Source organism: Myodes glareolus, chromosome 18 (assembly GCF_982192425.1).
Source record: "Myodes glareolus chromosome 18, mMyoGla1.1, whole genome shotgun sequence".
In the NCBI taxonomy this organism is placed as follows: domain Eukaryota; kingdom Metazoa; phylum Chordata; class Mammalia; order Rodentia; family Cricetidae; genus Myodes; species Myodes glareolus.
Window position 1 is genome coordinate 27633913 of NC_142043.1, and position 23422 is coordinate 27657334.

The following is a 23422-nucleotide window of genomic DNA, read 5'->3' on the forward strand; positions in this document are numbered from 1 at the left end:
CTTAAGTAACATCATTGATCATATCGTCAGTGTTTTCAGTTGTTTATCCTTTGGGTTTAATTAGCTTAAACTTCATAATGTGTTTTTTTCCAATAGCACACTTATATTGTTAATGCCCACTTGTTAAATCAATACTGGGGTTTGCCTGCTGACTTTATAGTGATCCTTCAAACCAATCATTCCTTCCTGTGCGTATAGTTTCTTGTGGTTGATTGTGCATACATTAAAAGTGAATTAGTGCAAATTTGTGCATGTGTGGAGTTAAGTTATTGAACAAATTGCATTCTGAAGGAGATAATAAAACTTTACAGTGAAGGCTATAAATGATATGGATAAATTTCTGTATGTACTATAATTGCTAACTTTACCACATAGGCTACATTTTTGCTTATGTGTTGAAAGGATATGAGAATTCCCTGTTCTCGTTTGTCTTTTTTTTCTGCAAATTCTTTCCCTAGAAACATGGTTCTTGCCGGATGCATAGCTCACTTAAACAAACCACCAGTAAGTTGATAGGACTGAACTTTCAGAACCCATCTGACTGTCTTTGAAGATAAGACTATTTCGATTAATTTGAGCTAAATGAGACAACAAATTTGAAAGTGTGAGCTAACAGGATCAGTACTCTTCTGGGAGAAGAGAGAGAATAATGATGATGAGAAGGAAAGAATGAGGTTTTTTTTTTTCTGCCAATCACCAAAGATCTGGGAAGAATCATTTGAGAATACATAAAAAAAGTAAAAAGCCATAAATATAAAAGAAAACAAGGACTGAGTATGTGGGATAAATTTGAAGGCAGGAATGGTAAGAAGAAAATTAGGTAATTATTTTATAAGCTCAAAATATTTTTTAAAAAATTAAAAACTAAACGCCTTCAACTGTTCTATTTTGCAAATAGAAAGCTTTTGGAAACTTAAAATAATACTCATTTTGCAGCTTAGGAATAGACTCTTATGTATATTTAAATTCATTTGTTGCATATTTACTTCTTTCTTAATTATGGACAATCATGATACAAAACTCCCTTTTAGAGCTGGGAGGCGATGGTGCATACATTTAATTCCAACACTTGAAAGGCAGACACACACGAGTCTCTATTAGTTTTAGGCAGCCTTGTCTACAGAGTGAGTTTCTGAGCAGTCAGGGCTGTTATACAGAGAAATAGTGTCAAAAAATAATCGTTTAAATTAAAAAAAGTCAATTATGAGAAAAAAGCTCCCATAGTTTTAAACTGTTACCCTCTACTTAGATTTCTGGTTTATATATTTATAAGAAAAGTAATTTCTGTGTTTTTGTCTGTGTATTTGTTGTAACTATGGCAAAGAAAGCTAACAAGGACACACGGAATTTTCAGAGAAATGTATCAAATGTGTTCTGTACAAACATGAGTGTATTCTATTTCTCCTATCTCATGAAGATGACACTTGGAAAATGTTTATACTGCAATGTCTATAAAACTGCCTTTTTATAATAAAGTAACCTTTTAAAAAATGTGATTTTAATTTTAGAAGTTAGCTAATATATTTTAAATGAAATACAATTGCATTGTTTGCTTTCCTTCCCTCTAATCTTTCCTTCAGCCCATCCCAAGTCTCCATCCTTCAGAACCTTCCATGGCTTTGTCATTTATGAATCTAATAGCCTTTTTTCTCTCATTTTTATTATTACACATATCCTTGTATATGTATGCATAAATATGTAACAACCACGTGATGAGTTCATTTTTCTTGTTTACATGCATATGGTTCAGGGTTAATCACTTTGGATTGGATACCCAATCTGGGGACTCTTCCACAGAGAGGTTGTTTCTCCCTTTCTCTGCAATTACTTACTTGTAGCTCTTTATCTAAGAATGGATCCTTATGTGATTTACTCCCCATTGTGTCATTTATATTGAATTAGTATTGAAATGGTTAAGTTCTTATTTATTATTGTATGAAAGTCTGTTACAGGAGAAACGTTACCTTTTTATTTCAAATTTTAATATATTCTATGTATCTTATTGTAATATCTTCTTCTGGTATTGGTAACTGAAACTTTTATTATTCCATTCTATGTTTAAAGTAATAAATGAAAGAACAAGAAATGAATTATACAGGAAATTCACAGTAATTAGTCACTTGTCAGGGTTGAATTTACTAGATCATTTGAAAGTAAAGTATAGCAAGGCAGTGGTAGTGCACACCTCTAATTATAGCATTCAGGAGATAGAGGCATGTGCGCTTGCAGCTAGTCTAGTCTACAAGAGTTAGTTCCAGGACAGGCTCCAAAGCTACAAAGAAACCTATTCTCAAAAAACAGAAACAAAAAACAAACAAACAACCCAGCTAAAAATTAGAAAAAAAGAAAGCAAGGTTTGTAGGGGCTGAAACATTGGTGAAACTCCTGGTAGATAAGAGCAGATCTACCAGTTGACTAAGGTTTAATATCAGAGTCTTAAACACACACACAACTCTACCATACAACTGCTTGATCATTTTCTTTTACCCAGATACATACTATATTCACATTTCAAAAAAACAAAACAAGTATCAAAAGTTCAATAAAATACTTTTGGGAAACATAATAAGTTAGAAGACATAATAGAAATCAGAATCAGTCAGAGCCAGAAGGTATCGTTGGCATTTATGATTTGCCAAGTCAGATGTGTGTGAGAGGTGTTATTTGATGGGGGAAAGTATGCACCATGAAGCAGCAGATGGGCAATGTAAGAAGGAAGGAGGAAAAGCAGAAAAATAATTGAAATGCAGTGCCAAGAGTAAGGCAAACTTCAACTGAAATAAAGTATCTCCTGTGGTCCACAGGTACACAAGATCTTTTGAGAAAAGCATCTCTGAGTGTGCTGATCTGATAAAGAGCTTCCAAATTCAGGAACCACAGAAAACAGTTAGTACAAACAAAGAATTCTTAACAACCCACTGGGCACCTGTAAAATGTACCACAAATGGGCAAGATAATGCAGGAATGGAAGAACAAAAACACATCCTTGAAATAAAATAATAATTACACTGAAAAAACTGTATATTGAAGAAGGCCAGAGAACAAAATAATTCTCAGATACAGTAATACTGTCCAATGTCAACACTAAGGCATTTCATATTTAACCCCTGCCCCCCAAAAGATATATAATATGTTTGAAAGAAATCAAAGGAAAGAGAATCATACCAAGGGAAAAAAATACAAAATTAAATCTGATTTTCCAATGAATGCCAAGAAAAGAGGAAGAAACAGAATAAATTATAAAACATTTCGAGGAAGAGAGAATCTGACAATATAGGCATATGTACTATTCAAGATTTAATTTAAAAAGAGAAAGAAAACAAACTTTATCACAGAATTTTCATGAATTTATTTCAGTATAACTGCAATATTAGAAAAAAATAAAAGGAAATTTGTAGAAGAAAGACCATAATATAATCCTGAAATGCAGACCTAGACAAGTAAAAAGCACTAGGGTAGATAACTGAAAATAAATTATAATCATTTTTTAATTGCATTTAATAGATTTTCTTTTTATTCATACAGGCTAGTAGGATTAAATCAAATCCTGATAGATGTCCTTTGATCTACAGACCATGGCACAAATTCACCAACACACATGCACAAACACACACATACAGTGTATATACAATTATATGTATGGTGTGGGAGAATTGTCTGTAATCTGTCAATCATGTTTTAAATAAATGCTGATTGGCCAGGCAGGAAGCATAGGTGGGAAAACCAGACAGGAAGTAGAGGTGATGCAATGAGAACAGGAGAATTCTGGGAAGCAGGAAGCTCCCACCACCACTCCTTAGCAGACCACCGAAGAGGCAGGATGTAACCTGCCCAGCTGACAAAGGTACTGAGCCGTGTGGCTAGCATAGATAAGGATAATGGGGTAACATAAATTATAAGAGCTAATAAGTAGCCTAACCTAATGGGCCAATCAGTTTATAACCTAATGTAGACTCCATGTGATTTTCTTTGGGACTTGCAGGTTATGGGGTACTGGGAGGTACAGAAACCCCAACAAGTCGGCCTTCATGTTACATCTGTATACATAATAATGCATACAAATTTGATCATATGTGCATATAATATATGATGTGCATGTATATGGTAATATATACCACATGTACACATATATTGTTGTGTAATAATATATCTCATATATATATATATAATTGAAAGAAAACTTAATTCATAAAAAGACATTCATAGATCTTGAGTACTTTGAAGTCTTCATGATGTGATTCAGGTTAAAAAATTTCAAGTTCCATGTGTAATACTAGGCATACTCTTTGAACAATAGCTAATTAATCTGTGAAGTCCACATTTCAAGTCTGAACTCTGACTTAGTGGCAATTGTGGCGATAGCTTATTTTTCTGAGAAATAGGAGCATACCTGATATTTTTGGAGAAATGATTTTTGACCTTATGATCCTTCCTTCTACACCTACCAGGAATATTGTACATCAAATTTTAAATATTTTCAGTTACTAAAGCTTAGTTGGTCACAGTGCCTATTATAATTAATGATGAATGAAATATTTTTTTATTAGACAGGTTTGGTATTAAACAATGAAACATTCACTTAAAATATAAAGTTTATTTCACTAATTTTTTCTTCACAGACCCTATATAATTAATTCATATATTTCTTTCAGGATAAAAATTCACACTGTACTTTGAGATAGCATTTATAATTACTACATATCAGTAATCAGTACAAACTTTAAATTTATTGTTCTTTCTATATTAAAATAATTGGTGATGCTGAAAAACCCCCACCTGGCTGTTTAGCTGCTGTAACGCCATTATAAGCAAGGCTTGAACCAAACACTGGGGGCTCATAACAAGGTCTTGGGGCTCATAACAAAGGCACAGATGTTATCGTCAAGTCTGCATAACAGGATGCCTGTGGTTTGACACCAAGAGTTATGCCACTCGCATGAACAAGATTAAGGGGGAGGAATGGAGAGTCCCCAAACTGTCAGACACCCAGCAGAACACTGACAGCTGTCTTAGACATGACCTAATGGCCTCATTAAAATTGACCAATGAGACCCCTGTAACTATGCATTTGCTTCTGTATGCTCGCTTCTGCTTGCCCCTTTCCTATATAATCTGCCCCAAAACCCAGCCCGGGGTGCTCAGTTCTCCAGGTGACTGCAGCACCCATAGGCCCTATGTGAGCAATAAAAAAATTGCCTCTTGCTTTTGCATCCAGTGGCTCGGACTCGGTTCTTGGGCGAGGGTCTCCATATGGTTAAAACCCTCAGGGTGGTCTTTCAATGCGATTTAAATAATTTAGTAGAAGATCATTATGATGTGTACATATTGTTATCTAAATCAAGTATATTTATTATATTTTGACCACAGATATTTTAAATAAAATACTCTGTGAGAGTACTTTTTTTAATCTCACCTATCTATTCCAATTAGGATCAACCCTGAGAGCTCAAGCCTTTTACATAAGAAAGTCAAAAATTTAAAATACTTATGATCTGCTAAAGAGATTTTCAGATTAGGAACATTATTATTCTTGGAATATTTCCCTACTTAATAATTGTGGACATTGGGATAATGATGAATGTAGTGATAAAATTTTATCACTTAAGGAAAAGTGAAATATGAAATTTTGCAAATAAGATATCTAAATTACTTGAAAAAACATAATCTTTTTTCTTGCAAAAATGAAAAAGAAAACTTTAGTTTTAATGCTTATGCATAAAAAGATAAATGACTCAATCGTGAAAGAAAGTGTCACCAAAATTTCACTGGATATATTCTGAAGAAGATAACATTTTATGAGTATACACAAAACAGAAAATAAGAGGCACTGCTATTTGGGCCAAATTTAGGTTCGGGGGAAAAAAAAGGAAACCATATCAAGAGAAATTTATTTTCCACCCTGAAATATAGACGCACTTACATTTCCTACCTGCAGTTATTTCCATTCCCCAAGTGTTTCCATTAGCAAAGTACATATTTGCCTGAGATATGTCAACCTGTTCCCTAGAGATGTTGCATTCTTTTCGATAAGTAATGCCACTGTGCTGAACTGAAATTTATTTGTACTGTTTCATTCAAATAGCAAGTTGGTAAATCTTATGATATTCAGCTCTGAGCATTCTGCAGTAGTCAATTAATTTCTGACCTAGGGGCTGAGTTTCTTAAACAAGAGAAAAGAACATGATCTCACCTCATGTATCCTAGTGCAGAGGTGCACAGAGCTCTGAAGATGTACAAGACTCCTTTCAGCAGGTACATGATTGTGTGTGTGTGTGTGTGTGTGTGTGTGTGTGTGTGTGTGCAATACGTTTGGATACCTACAGAGGCCATAATAGGCCATCATCAGGTACCTTGTACTTGGAACTTCAGTTTATTGAGAGTACTATGAACTAATCTCAGCCACTAGGATGAACAAGGAACATGTACTCTTAACTGTTGGATCATCTCTGATCCAACTGCCACCTTTTAATCACACCTTACAAGTATCATTAGCCTTTGTTCTGCAATACATAGTATCTTCAGCATACAAAATGTCTTCCCCTGGTACATGGACTTACCAATGGCAAACGCGAGAGTCCACTAGTTTAGAAGTCTCTTGGGTAATCCTGCCCAACAACTGAATAGAGTGTTTTTCCATCCCTTTGGGAATGTCTTCTTAGATGACCTTTTGCTCTTCAGGAGACAAATGTTATCAGTACAGATGGTAGACATTATTAAAACTGTGTATATTTATTTGTACATAAACTCTTGCCTATTGCATATTATATGCATTTTTTATTCACAATAGCCTCAGATAAAATAAAATATATAAGAATAAATATAATTAAGTTGATGAAAAACCTTTACAGTGAAAACTTTAGCCACTAAAGAAAGAGGTAGAAAAAAGCATTAGAAAATACAAGACTATTCTATGTTCACAGATTGGCAGAATTAATATCATGAGTATGACTATTGAACCAAAAGCTACTTATATATTCCATGCAATAACAATAAATTGTCCATCTCATTCTTTTTATACATTTAAATTGTTTTCCTATATTTTCATCATAATTTTCTCTCACATTCCTCATTTAAAATCATTCTTTCCTTTCTACCCACCCTCTGTCTCTCAAACACACACACACACACACACACACACACACACACACACACACACACAAACACACAAATGAAAACTGTACCTGACAAGAAAAAAAGAGACTTTAAAAAAAATTGAAACAAACAAATGAATGAAAAATAATGATGAAACAAAATTCCATGGGAGATTTTTAGGTTATCTTTAGTGTTGACCAACTACTCATATGCTAGAGACACAGCAGATTTTTCCTTTCTCAGCTTCTATCAGTTGAAAATATCCTCTTTGTTAAGTGTGGGAAACCAAGTCCATTCCCTCTATCAGTGCTGATATCTCACTTGTCTGGATCATATAAAGGGTTGTTCATGCTAATCAAGTTTCTGGACTCATATGTACAGAGATGTTTTTGTGTTGTGAAGAAAGTTTCTTCGGAATGATGCATCACCTTTGCTTCTTACAATCATTCCATCTCATCTTCTGCATAGATAAGGAGCCTTGTGGGGAGGTGTTAGATGAAGCAACTCCATTAAGAATGAGTTATTCAAAGTTTCTAACTCTTTGTACATTGCAAATATGTGGACCTATTTATTTATTAATTCTATTTATTGAAAGAAGATAATTCTGTGATGTGGATTGATCAAGGCACTGTTGTTTGAGTATAGCATTATGTGATTAAAAGTCATTTGAACATTGAAAGTTATTTTTCATAATAACAAAAAGTAAAATTATTCTGAAATACTTATGGAACCAGAAAAGACCATAGATAGTAAAACAACCAAGAGGATAAAGAACAATGTGAGGAAGAACTGTCAATACATTGGTCAAGATATATTACATAGCCATATCTATAAAAACAGTACAGTACTGGCACACACACACACACACACACACACACACACACACACAACATGTATAACATGACAGTAAAGTGAATACCAAAAAACTAGTATTCATAACTTCAGACTTAATATTTTACAACAAGGAAAACAAAAACCATATGCTGGGGAAAAGAAAGCACCTATAACAAATGATTCTAAAGAAAATAGATATTTGCAGAAAAACATATTTTTTTTTCTTTCTCACCTGGTCCCACTAGACAGGTTTCTTTCTCACCATTGATCCTTGCAGCCACTTACGAAACAATTACTCAGAGACAAGCATTAAATATAATTTCTTGGTCAATGGCTTAGGCTACTACTCTACTGGCTAGCTCTCACTTGTAAATTAACCCATTTCTAATAATCTGCATATCAGATGCATATTAGATGTTCTGGCATCTTATTCTGTGGGCAGCTTGCTAGCATCTCTTCAACTCGCCTTTCTTTCCCCATTATCTAGTTTGTCTTTTCGCTATTTTATCTTGTCATTGGCCAGACAAGATGCTTTATTAACCGATGGGAAGAATATATATTCACAGTGTACAGGGCATCCTGCATCAAGTCTGCATTTATTGCCTTGAACAAAACCTAACTCCAAATGGATGCATAAACATGGAACCTTCTAGAAACAAAAACGAAAAACCACATAGATGCAACCTCAGATGATATAGATGTAGGAAAAGAGTTTAAAATAGAATTCCAAGTGCCCAAAATTTAAGGCCACCAACTGATAAGAGGGACTTCATAAAACTTAAAATCTTCAAAACTGAAAAGCTAATCAATCAATTGACGAAGAAACTCATAGAATTAGTGAAAATTTGGTCAGTTACCACCTAACTTGAATTAAATCGAGAATAAGTACAGAATTCAAGAAAATGAGCAAAAAAGAATTATAAAAAAATGATTCTCTCAAAATGTAGGAACTGAACAGAGTACCTCAAAGAAATAGAACAATAAAGAGGGTAATAACATACTACCTGTGAACTGATAGAGGAATAGGAAATAATGAGATCTCTAATAAGGGATGGGGAAAGGATACAAATACAGTAGAAACTTAAAGATTCATGACTCCAGTAAGTTTAGCAAACCTGCTAGTTTAAAGTAGCAAACATGATCCAACCCCTATGCCCCACTGAGTTTTGCTTAAGTTCAACTAAACCTCTTGGTTGTGGCCAACATGAGTGTCACTTACTGCACTTCCATACATTTCTTGCCATGTTGGCCTTTGCCCTGGTTCATAGATGTTGTAGCTGAAAAGGAGCACATAATTGTCTCTCTTGAAAGCTCACTTAAAAATTTTTGAACCATAGAAGTTAGGTCAAATATTTTTCTTTCTTTCTTTGTAAGCTTGATTTAGTTTTAGGGAAATTGATGTAAGTTTTCAACTATGTATGTTAAGGGAAGAAAATTCATCTCTTTTTTCTCCGTCAACCAAGAAAATAACTCATGTGTGTATGTGTAGGCTGAAACATGCCAGAAAACAGATTAGAGTGGCATGAACCTTTAGGATAGTTGCAATATTTTTCTATTTCTCAGTGTTTATTTATATTTTGTTCTTGCATAGTGATTTTCAGTTATTAGAATTCATATAATATATATATATATATATATATATGTATTATACGTGTCTCCACTTACCTATTTTTTTTTGCTTTTTTAAAGTAGAAAGGATAGAAAATAATAGGGTAAGTATTGATAGTATACATAAGACAAATACAAAATATGTTTCAGAGAGATCTGTATCATTTGACCTTGTGGATTTATTTGAATAAGACTATACTTATGGAATTCTTTTCCTCCTGTTGGGCCAGCTCCATCAGCCTTGATATGACAGTATATACCTGACTTTATCGTACCATATTATGCCATGTTTAGTTCATGTCCCTGGGAGTATTGCTCTTTTTTGAGGAGAGATGGAGGGTGTGTGGATTTCGGGGAGAGAGGAGATGGTGGACGGGGAGACTGTGGAAGAGGAGGGAAGAAAACCTGCAGTTGGAATGCAATATATGAGTAAATAATAATTATACTACTACTACTAATAATAATAACAATAATCCTCAAGTAAATCAAGAAGCCTATCTCTAATGTCTTCAGAAATTTTTGATAATATGTGGAAAAGGAACAAAAACTAAAAAACCCTTTTATTTGCTTTTGAGATGATAATTTCATAACATTTTTCTCTCTTTTTTAAAACTGTTCTTCAATTTGACCCTTATGCCATTCCCAGTCTTCCAAACTAATGACCTCTCTTTTACTCTATTGATATCAGATGGGTATATGTAATGGTGTATACATTTATATGCCTGACTATGGCCTGTTCACTTCATATAATGCTAGTAACATGCATAGTTTCAGTCCTGACCATTTAGTACTGAATAAATAATCAATAGGCTTTTTCCTGGGGTGGACCATCTCCCTACCATTATATAACTCAGTTAATGTTATTTGTGTAAGATTGAAGCCTCATGGAGTTTTCCTCCATTCAATTGGACATATTTGCTAGTATCCACCAGGGCAGTTTTGTTGGTGCAAATTTATGGGAATAGCTTTGGATATTACTAAGAGGCATGATCTCAAAGCAAAGTCTTTGATCCTCTGGATTTTTCTGCCATTCCATTTCCTACCTCACTCTACTTCTGTGATATTCCAGCAGCCTTAGGTTAGGGAGTGTTTGAAAGGGGCTTCACAACTTTGCATTTTGGATGTCTGCTCTTTTATGTAGTGGACCTCATCAGCTGAAAAGGGAAATTCTCTTAAGGAGGGTTCTATCTTGGAATGTACGAACAAATGTTTACAGAGTTTTGCTCAGAAATATGGTGATTTAGTGAATTAGTGTTTGTAGATTCTTTTTCGATAACCATGATTTCATTGCCACTGAGTAGTTACCTACCTTTCCATTGCCAGGCATGATAACCCTCTTGTTAAACATATAAAGTACAACTAGAAAGCAGTTGATTGCTAACAAATTATGACTCCCAGTATTTCAACCTTATAGTTATTATGCTTTGCCAGTTATTGATATGATTCATAGGCATCATAGCTAGATAGGAGTCTTGGCTGCCTCCCCACTTTGGAATCTTGCATGGCATATTTTGTTATAATGAAGGCTAGTCTTTGTGGAAGAAGAATTCAGATCAGTTCTAACTTAGGGACTGCCAAAACATACAAGCTATTGCTGTTGACCTAAGTTGCCAACACCCAGAAGTGGAAGGTAAACCCTACTGCTGAAGACAATATGTAGAAATAGGGCCCAGGAAACAAACTAATCATACTTAGAGTTACTATATATTGTCACAGTTTCTGTTACAAGCAGCATGTTGAACAATAAGAAGAATTAAAATAGCTAAACATAAAGCTCCCATTTCTAGATAAATGCTTCAACTTCCATTTCTAGCTACTTAAAAGCAAGAGTCCATCTCTGTTTATCCTCAAAGTTAATGGCTATTACTTGTTGACAGTTTTTACAGATTCACTTAGAAGAACCTGCCTAAATGGCTCTGCGGGTATCAGCAGGTGTTCTCACCCCCTGCTCAAGCAATCTATAAACCCAGCATGAGAGATCATGACAAAATCCGTTGTGAGACTCACACAATGGGTGAAATCGGCAGTAAGTCTGCATTTTTCATGCATTTGGAGGGGGGAGAGTGGCACAGCAGTTAATCACAGCGTGATAGCTTTAAAATGACTTGCTGATGAATTCCCCAAAAATGTCCCAGTAAATCATGCAGGAGTCTGAAGAAACTATTTACTACATGTAATTTAGCATGTTTTCTGAAAAGGCCATTTATAGAGCATGGTGCCATTCCATTGCTACTCTGAAGAAAAGTTTAGATTCTGCTTTATTTGTAAGTTTCGATTAGTTGGTAAGGAAATTGTACAATATTATCAATGCATAGTTTTCATTGCAAAAGGAAGTATATATTCCTTGATCCACTAGAGAAAAACAACCACTGTATAGGGGAATGTGTTTGCACGCTTGTGAACATGTGTGTGTACATGTACACATATGAGTACATGTGGTTATGTCCTGGGGGCCTCCAGCAGTGTAGGTGTTGATGACTAAATGACATTTGTCTTTCAGATGGTATTTGTATCATTAATTCTTTTCTGTCATTCTTGTTCACTCCCATTCCACACTCATTTGAAAGTACTTGAATTAATAAAATTTTCTCTAATTTCTCAATTAGATATTCTGGTATCATGTCATTAGTATCTATTGTCAAGCTTAGGAAGTACAATGCCCAATGAGACACAGTATCTTTCTTCAAACAGTTCTCTTGAATATAAAGCCAGCATGTCAGTTGAAAGAGAAATGTATATAACGTATTTGCCCACATAGAGATTACTTTTCTAAATTTTGTCATTGATATATTTACCCTATCATTATTTTTTGTTTTTTAATAAACACCATAACTTAGTAAAATTTAAAGAAATAAGATTTGTGAAATTGTTTTGAACTCTCAAAATAACACAAAGAATAAAGGAGCAGGTGGAAGTTCTGAGGACCTATGAATATGGGACAATTTTTATACAGCATTTGAATATGAGTAGTCTCACATAATGATGATACTTCCTAAAGCCTACATTCTTACACAATTCATTTTATTTGGTCCCAAATATAGAAGTTGAAAGATAACTTTATTGTGTCTAAGCCATTTATTTAAATCTAATATTAAAATCAAACAATTATATATAAACTATCTTGAACTTGAATGATGATTATGGGCCTTCTAGGAAAAACTCCTTCAGGGTATTAGAAGACATTCAGTTATATTTTTGCTTTTTTTAGAACTTCACAATGATTATTGATAGTCTATCTTTTTTATCCAATTATAGAATTAGAAGAAGTATCATTTGATACATAAATATGTACTTAAGAAACTGTGTATTATAATTAAAGCATATTTCTATTTTATTATAAAAACTACCAATAGCTCTATTATTTCAATTGACCTACCAATTTTGTAAATGTGTGTAAGTCATCATTTCAATGATTTTTGGAGTAGAAAGTTACTTTGCGAAAAAGAAATGGCAGTCATTTTTCATTTCATACTTTCTGTTCAACTCTAAACTATCTCTTGGATATGATATTTTAAAGTATGAAATCACCAAACCTTAGAGAGATGAAGGCTGAAGTCATTATATATAATTCTCTTACATTAGAGATAATGAAATTTAGACACCAGAAGTTTAAGATATTTCTTAGGAAAAAGATAGTTCTGATGATACTATCTAAAATCTGTGTGTCACTTCAAATTACTCTTTTCCTTCTTCTATATAAAGCTCAAAATGGAGTCAGAGATACAGGTGCCTTATATTAGGTACTAATTTCTTATATTAGCCATAATATCACTGACATTTAGACACAAAATATGTTCACAATTTAAATTCTGAAATATTTTTAATTTTATAAGCTCAGGCTTATAATTAATTAGCTCTTATAACTTAAATTAACTCAATTTTATTAATCTACGTTTTGCCACATAGCTTCATGACTTCACCTGTTCTTAAGCACATCTTGTTTTTTCAATGACTGGTTTGTATCTCTTTCTGAGTCCATCCTTCTCTTTGTTTCACTGCAAGGCTTTTCTTCCTAGCCTTACTCTGCTGGCTATAGGCTAATTGGGCTTTATTATTAACTAATGGGAGCAATACAAATTCACAATGCATAGAACGATTATTCCACAGCATCCTTCTATAAAGTACTCTAAAGTTTACCAGTATATTTAGAGAATGAATTCAGGGATACCCCTTAACATTCTGTTGTATATTGAGAAATAAATTCATTTTCAAATAAGACTGGAAACAATATTATTCAGATTCAATTTTCCCAATTGATAGAGTTGATAATGAAGTATAGAAATGATTGTTTGTATTGGAAGTAGTAAAGACCATTAAGTTGCAGATATAATCTCAAGGGTTTTTCTCAAATGGGAGCTCTTTATGCAAATGTTTGACAAGTTAGTCAAATTCGCCAGGGTGACATTTCATTATCAATAGAGTGGATAAGGTGGATAAAGACTGTCTAAATCCTTCTAGAGTTAACATAGATAATCGGGATAAGAACTGTAAGTTTGTGAAGAAGCAGTGACACTATACATGGTTCACTTGCTTCGAATTTATTCGGGCAAAATAAAGCAGTATCATTTTATTAAACTCAATGAAGCATCCCTGATCCACATCAACTTCAAACCACCCACAGATATTATAATTGCCTTGGCAGTCTTAGCCAATTAATATCACATTTTTACAAAATTAAAGTATTTAAACTGTACTTCACGCAGCGGACTGTTAAAATCACAGCACATTTTATTTTTAACAGTAACCATAGGAAACTTTCAGAACTGATGGTAGAAATGAGTCACTTAATTAGCATAGTATTTATTCCATCTCATCCCAGTCAGGCAGAGTACATGTAAGTCATATCTATTGAGTGTACTCTTTCTGAAAATTAAATTAAGATGCTCTTAGACTTTTCTCTAAAACTGCTGGGAATGGAACCCCTAACCATCTCCAGAACCTTGTTCAGAGGATGTGAGAGAGCATGTCAAGAGCTGTTCGCAAGCTCCTTTGTGGCTCAGTTTTGCATATTGCACATGCGGTTTGTAGTTACCATAATTTCTTCCATTCTGTGATGGTCTCACAATAATACATTAAAGACAACTGCATGGGAATGCAGCAAAATAATATGCAAGAACCCAGTAGCACATAATAACCCTTCCTCTTTTCACAGTCTTTGCTTGATTATATTGGATGCTATTAACTGTGCTGTGTGGAGTGTAGTGCCGACATATTATAATTTAATGCTTCTTTTTCACTACTTTAATTCACAAAAATAAATTGATTTAGCATACTAAAAATAAAATGGGAAGTTACAAAATTAGAAAACGTGTGCAAAAAATGAATTTAAATTATTTCTAAGCTCTTTTTATTTTATTATCATATGTATATACATGATAATGGCTTCTATTTCATCATTCCCATACACATATGCAATATATTATGTTATATTAGCTTTCTATTCCATTCCAGTTTTCTCATCCCATTCCTCACCTGTTGACTTATTCCTTTCTTAACTTCCACACTGCTCTCTCACCCCACCACTCCCCCTGCTGTGATCCACTGAATTTAATTAGGTTTGCTTACATAATGATTATTGTTGGAGGTATAGCCTAAAGAAAGCACATATTTATTCCTGAAGCTGTGTTGTGATAATTGTCACATGAAAACCTCTTTCTAAAGTTTTACTGTGCTCCAATATATAAAAGGAGTAAAGCACAATGACACACTCTGGAAGCTTTGACACAGCACCTGCAAAGGTCATGCTAACTAGAATTTCATTTTTCAACTTGTGGCAAGTGTTTCCCTGACAGTCATGAGACTTGCAGGGTCTCCAATAAAACATGAATGAGGGATATAACTTTAGGCACATCACTGAAGAAAATGACTCCTCTGACGGAGGAGGGTTATCTGTCTCTGTGTTACTTTCATTGGTTAATAAAGAAACTGCCTTGGCCCTTTGATAGGAGAAAATTAGGTAGGCGGAGTAAACAGTAGAGAATGCTGAGAGAAAGAAAGCAGAGGCAGGCAGACGCCATGACTCTCCTCTCCGAGACAGCCGCAGGTTAGAATCCTCCTGGTAAGCCACCACCTCGTGGTGCTACACAGATTATTAGAAATGGGTTAGATCAATATGTAAGAGTTAGCTAATAAGAGGCTACAGATAATGGGCCAAACAGTGTTTAAAAGAATACAGTTTCCGTGTAATTATTTTGAGGGTAAACTAGCTGGGATCCGGGCGGGAACACAGCCAACTCCTTCCTTTTACACTCCCCTTTTCCTAGCAGCCATTATATGTCAATACCTCATTGGGAATGGCTTCAGCTCTGTAAGCCCTGGGCCTTAGCAACCATTAACTATATATAAATTCTCAGGTTGAGTTGAGTCTTGATGAATTTATTTCCCAAATGTGTATGTTACTGAACGCTTTTGCTTTGCTTTTTGAGCAATTGTTTCTCTGTGTAGGTCTGGTTGTCCTAGAACTCTCTAGGCAGACCAGTTTGGTCTAGAACTCCAAAATATGCTTACCTCATCCTCTTGAGTGCTGGAATTAAACACCTATGCCATCACCACCCAGATGAGACTTAATAGTGAATGGAACATCCTGTTTAGGCCTTGTGAAGCTACTGTGGATCTTTGAGTGCAGAATTCTACAATTTCTACTTTGCCTTTGGATCTTGTCTTCTGTGTTTCTCTGCTTTCTAGTACTTGGAACAGGGAATATATATGTCCCCATAAGGATTTAACCTTTTTAATTCACACATTCTTTTCACTTTGACCAGGTAGTATCGCAGAAATAATCATTGACCTAAGTAAAAACTAATACCAAGACAAAGCAAATGAAAACCACTTCTGATCAAAATTGAGAGTAGACATAATTTGTGGTTGTGAAGATTAATGTTTAGAATGGATATTTCATAGTCATAGCATGACAATTTAGTTCATTAACAGTTTTACTTTCCCCACTGTAGCCTAGGACCACCCTAGCCATTGGATTTTTACTAGTATTTGGAACCAAACTTTTGTTCTTTCCTGTAGAGTGTGCTTCAGATCCAATCATAAAACACTATAACACCCACTCCAGTGCTTAATCAGTTTGATTAAATTGCTTGAAGGTTGATATTGAAGCATGTGGGGAACTTAAACAGCTAAGAAAGGCAGGTTGCTATTGTAGAACAGAGGGTTCACAGTTGTTTAATGCTATTGATGTCCTTTCTACCACAGAAACCTATATAGCATTGCTGAGACTGTGAAAGCTAGCAAGCAAGAAAAAAATCATCTTCCTCAGTTTCCCCTAACTTTCCCTATGTCCTGGGATCAAGGAATGTGGTGAACAAATTAGAGCACTGACAATATCCTACAATGTTTTAGGAGCAGTCGGGGACTCCCTGTCCAACAGTTTCTCATGCCCACCCACACTTAATCATTTGAGAAGCTACAGTCTGATGAAAATACAACCAATGTTATATCAAGTTTTCTTCATTTAATGAAGTAATGTTTATGATGTGATTCAACACTTCAAATTATAAATACACGTATTTTAAAATGTTTATAATTGAAGCAAAGTCATTATTCTTATTTTGACATTTAATCAGCTCAGAAGTATTTTGACAAATATTCTTAGCTCCACACAATTTTAACTTACCATCTAAAGTTTTGTATTAATTAAAAAATTGAAAGAGAGTAATTAAAATGACATTATAAATATTGACTGTTTAGAATAAAATTATTAGATTATTTTTAATATTTGAAAGACATCCTTTTATACAAAGCAACATTTAGTATAGAAAAAAGAAAGACTTACAAACTTGACATGAGTATACAAAATAATCCAACAATTAATTCTATTGGTGTATATAGAGTAATAAGTGTTTAAAGATAGAAAAATAATAAAATGTACAAAAAGAAATTCACAGGGCATATTTTATGAAAAGAAATGATCAAAGGAACCTGCAAAAGGGGAAGAAAGTGATGATTCCTAAAGTATAAGTATAACCATCCACAATTGGCAAAGGAGTCAAGTTTACCTGTGTAACTGTTGTATTATAGACTGTGTAACATTAAGGGTATCTGAAAAGAAGATCCAATGGGAAGTTTTAAATGATTTTTGCCCTATATGACTGTTATAAGGAGGCTGCTTGTTTGTTTCCTGGCTGCCCAGCAGCTCAGACTCGAAATAATAACACAGAAATCATATTATTTAAAACACTGCTTGGCCCATTAACTCTAGCTTCTTACTTTCTAGCTCTTACATCTCAATTTAACCCATCTCCATTAATCTGTGCATCACTGCAAGGTCGTGGCTTACCAACTAAATTTCAGTATATTGTCCGCAAGTGGCTCCATGGCTTCTCCCTGATTCTGTCTTCTACCTCCCAGTGTTCAGTTTATTTTCCCTGCCTAGCTAAGTTCTGCTCTGCTACAGGTCAAAGCAGTTTCTTTATTCACCAATGGTATTCAGCACATATAGCGGGAAATCCCATATTACATAGCCTTCTAAAGTATCCATTTTTCTCAACAATCTTCAAAAAGTTGATGTCTCTTGATGGCAAAAACTATCAGGCTTTCAGAAAGAGAACATTATTGCTCTGAGTGTTTTTGAAATGAGTCCTCTTATCATGATAATGAGTGTATCATAACAAAATATAATTTGAATTCAGATGTTTTTGAATCATCGCATATGGTAATTATCTAGTTGGGACATAGGTAATAACAAAATCAGAAATGGCAATGGAATTCTTCTAAAAAGAGTATAGATTAAAAGGCTATGGATAAAGAAGTTTTTTATTACATATTCTGAGCATTGTTAGAATCACTTGGAAGCTCTAAGAATACATATGTAGGTACCGTTCCAATTCAAACACCACAGAATGCCTAGATCTGCAAACAACTTATATGTGCATATATAAATTATATTGCTCTTGACAGAAAAGTTTAATGTTTTCAAATTTAAGAATAATTGAAAGGAGGGAAATAGAGAAATACACAAGGGATAAAACACATGCTTAAAGGAACACACATTCATTATACATTTGCACATACATAGTTCTAAGACTGATAGGGCAGAAACATGGGTACAGTAAAGAGTAGAATACCTTTTAGGCATAAAATTTATATAGATTATAGATTTTGTGCTATTAAAATAAGTATTAGTATTTTCAGATGAGTGACATTCTAATATATGATTTTCTGTCAATATTTTAGTAAACAGCTATATAAGTTTGGATATAATTTAGGACATGGACACTATAAATAATGAAATTAAATGTAACTACAAAGCTGCAATCTACTCTTGAATATTAATTGACAAGATGCCATCAAATTTCTAGAAAATAAGATGATTAAATAATTTATATTTATATTTTTATAACTTAAAATGTACAAACAATAATATGTGTGTCAAATTGCATTAAAGTAACTTTTGGTACAATCACCCTAAAATTTAAAGACATTTGTGGATCAATATGTTAAAAATTACATTGTCTTACACATTTATTTTTTGATAAAATCCTAGAACTCACAAAACAATTGAATAGCATTACAAATCAAATTTTGTACCAAAATGTATTAAAGTAACTTTTGGTACAGTCACCCTAAAATTTGAAGACATTTGCAGAACACTATGTTAAATATACATTGTCTCATATAATGTTGACTGAGATTTCTGTAGCCTCGTGGTCCCGCTGTTGATCAGTCCCAAACACTACACAGAGTTCTACAGAGATGTGCTTGCCTCTAGCAAAGAGAAAAAAAATGCAAGAAATTGCTGTTACCAAGAAGCCATGCTTAATGTTGTTATTTTGTGATTAGAATTACTTTCCAAACTCTCTCAGTTTTTTTTTTTTTGCATGGCAAAAACAGTGTCTATTTTCTGACAATTTTTAACATACAGTGTACTTCCAATGATAATCACCATACTGTACTTTACCCTTCAGAATTGAACCATTCAGTTTTGCATGATGGCACATGCGTACAGTGGGATTTAGAAGCAGGCTACGTTATAACTGAGAGTTTGTGCCCTTTGGTTAGTATCTCCCTATTGCCTCTCACCCTCAAAATCTGGTAAAAGAACATCTCTCAGTTTTTTTGTGGATGCAATTGCCCCACATTTGGTACCATTTGTTGACTGAGGTTTCTGTCCTGCCCAGTCCCACCATCATTCAGTTCCAAAGAAGTATACAGAGGTCTACATTAATTATAAACTGATTGATCTGTTAGCTCAGGCTTCTTATTAACTCTTCAAACTTATATTTACCCCCAATTTTTGTCATGTGGCTTGGTACCTTTTTTTGGTGAGGCACTTATATCTTGTTTCTTCTGTGTCTAGGTGATGGCTGCAGACTGACTCTTTCCTCTTCCCAGAGTTCTCATTGCATCACCTCTACTTCATGCCTAGTTGCCCCGCCTATACTTCCTGCCTTTCTACTGGCCAATCAGTGTTTATTTAAAATACAAGTGACAGGGTACAGACCATTGTCCCCCAGCAATACACTTATCTTTAGAGTGGAAGGTAGAATTCATAAAGCAATTAAACAGGGTCCAGAAACATTATTATACAAAATACTCAAATTTACACTGTATCATATTAAATACATCAAACTACAACATGATATTCTAGTTTATGTTGTTATTTGCTAAATGAAATGCAGTTCTTGCTGTTTAGCACTGAGATACTAAACTACATAAATGAGAAACTCTATATGTAGTCATAAAAAAATAGCTTAGGTAAAATTACCCCTATCATTTCTGTAAACCATAGATGTGTTTGAATGTTCAATGATAAAGCCACTGAGCATGATCATGGAAGAAAATAAAACTATTAATTTGTACTAGGTTTTAATACAAATGACTTATTTTTTGGTTCAAGAATCCTGGTGTTGGTGTAGTACTTTGCCACAATTTTTCTTAAGGTGTTGTGACATGTTATAAGACTCTTTATAATGCCCCATTTTTCATCTTCTATCTTATTACAGCTTGAAAAATTTACATAGCACAGCCTTTCCTGGGCTTCGTACCCACAGAATTCCCCAATCAAAGGCCAGCTGAGTTCTGTCTCAATATTTAGTAGGTTGAATATCTACTTTTCAATAGAAAGGTGATTTCTCTCAATATTTTTCTTTATAATAAATCACCAGTCAGGCTTATTTTTATTGCTAACCTGAAACATTGCCATGTGTCATGATATACCATGACACAGATAGCTGTGCTCTCATGAGATGAAAATTGCTTTCAATTGACTCCAAAGCAACTCTTATAACCCTGAAACTCAGTTTGTGGAAATACATATTTCTTCTGTGTAGTTGTACAATAGCATAGTGTAATAGTTCTTTTATGTTTTTATTTTTTGAACTAAGACTCCTTAAAATAAATATTTATGTTTTCAGAAATGATTTTAATGCACTCTTTATTTGTATCTATTGTGGTATTCTTCAATCTATGTTAATGGTATCACAGTGGCTTCAATAATTTATAAAAAATTAAAAATATATACTTGAGAATAATACACAGATATAGTAAAGAACATGTCATGAATTATATATTTATGAATTATATATTTATATGAATATAAAGCAATTATAATAACCAAGGAATACTATGGTTATTTTCTTAATTATTAAATAATATAATGTAATTATATTATTTAAATATATTCAAATAAAATTTAATACATCAACAAAATATTTTCCTTAAAGAGTTATATCACAGACTCATTAGTGATTTTTCTTAAAATTCTCTTTCAATGTTTACATTGAAATCAGATTTGTTTCACTCAGTATATTATGACTGCAGTTTTCTTTTACCAAACTCCTGAAAAATCTTCCCCATATCCTCACTCTTCCAAATCTACATTCTTTCTTGCTGTCTCAGTGGAAAACAAACAGGCATCAAAATATTAATAAGATAAGGTAACATAAAAGAAACAGAATATGACAAGAGACACACTCCAAAAGAAAAGAAAAAAAAAACCACTAATCCAAAAAAATAGGGGTTGGGAACAGGGTAATGCATGAAGCATATATAGAGACAGAAACACACAAATTCACAGCACAATAATTCAATAAAAACAGAAAATGGAAAATCAAAGTGTATAAGCAAAAACCCTGAAATATTATAAAGAAATGTCAGGAAAAAGTATTACGAGACAAAAAAAAAATAAGTGTGCATTCCATTGTTCGTGTTTGAAAAATCTTATACATCCCCCAAGTGACACCACCAATCAGGGACCCTGAGACCCCTGACACATGATAACTTTCAAAATCATGTCACTTAGACAAAACCACACACACACACACACACACACACACACACACACACACACACACACATACAAAGGGAGAGAGAATGTGTGTGTTAGAAGTCTTCCACTCTTTCAAAAGTGTGAAAATTAAGAATGCAGTATATGTTGGAACCAGTGAAGTGGAAATGACAATTTAAATAAATTATTTACTCGGGAAAAACACTAAACCCATGAAGATTTAAAGAAACAGGTGGGTAATGCTTTGCAAGAGGGTTCTCAACAAAATTAGAACCTCTTTATACAGCAGGAAAATGATGAGAACCAAATATACCAGACATTTAGATATATTTTACTTTACCACACTTCATCATTACTAATTTTTTTTTCTTCACAAACATGGAGATGTTAATTTGAAGAAACCAAAAGGCATTTCTCACACTTGATGGTTTATTATTGTCTTCAACAGCTTAGTAATAAAATGTAAACATGAGGCCCCAAAACTAACTACAATGTACTAAAATGGGTAGTTGGCAACAAATGAGCAATGCTTGAAATAATCTCTGTGGGAAATCCTTAAATTGAAAAAAATTGTTCCAACTTACAATGTAAGTTCTTTTAGTAAAATATTTGAAAGACATTTTTCAGTTAAGATGATTTAAGAACATAAAATATTTATTTTAATTCATTCATAGTAGTGATGGAAATGATATTGATAATTAAGATGAATGAATATACTCTTTGAACATTCTGTAATGTGTAAGGCCAAGAAGAAAGCAATCATATGTACAGAAAATGCAGAAGAAGAGATAAAAGATTACATGGTGGAATTTATTTCTAGATCCACCTTCAGGAATGTTATTTGGCAATTTATAAATCTACTTAAGAAAGATTGCTAGTGATGGTGTGTGAAGTAAATTCACTTTATAACATAAAGTATAATGAATTAGCTTATTTCATGGTCATTTTATGTGTACCAGGAAGATAATGAAAACATAAATTTTATTATTCAGCCAGAAATCATCTTTATTACTTTTGACTGATACTGACGATAACTGTCAAATTCTATAGGCTAAAGACTATCTTGTGTAGAGCTTTGTTTGCACCAGCCTTTGAAATGTGATTACAACAGATGCAATTTGATTGCCACCTCTATTTTATAGTTACAAAGAAGACTAAGTGCACTTGGAATGAAAAGATATTGAAAAAGAATATTAATATGCACATGTGCAAATGAAAGGGTCATAACATGATGTATCGTTTGACACCAGGGAAAAGTAGAATATTTCCAACATAATTATAGTGAACCATAAGCACCAACTTTAATGTCATTTATACCTTCTGGCCAGACACTGCTTTTCACATTTAGCCTTCCTACCATTTTATGAATTTGGAAAAAAAAATCTGTCATTCACTTAATAACCTTTCTGATAGAACACTGCTGAGAACAATTTTAGCTAACACTTTGCTTGAATATCCAATAAAATTTGAGTGTCACCAAGATGCCAGATGCTGAATCATGAGTCTTGATTCAATAGTTAATAGGACAGAGAGTAAAATGGACAAAGTGATTAATAACAAAGACAGATTTGTAGACATATATATTAATTTATAGCAGTTTTATGAAGGTTCTAGCCAGGGCACTGTATGATAATGCTTTTTATCCAAACAAAA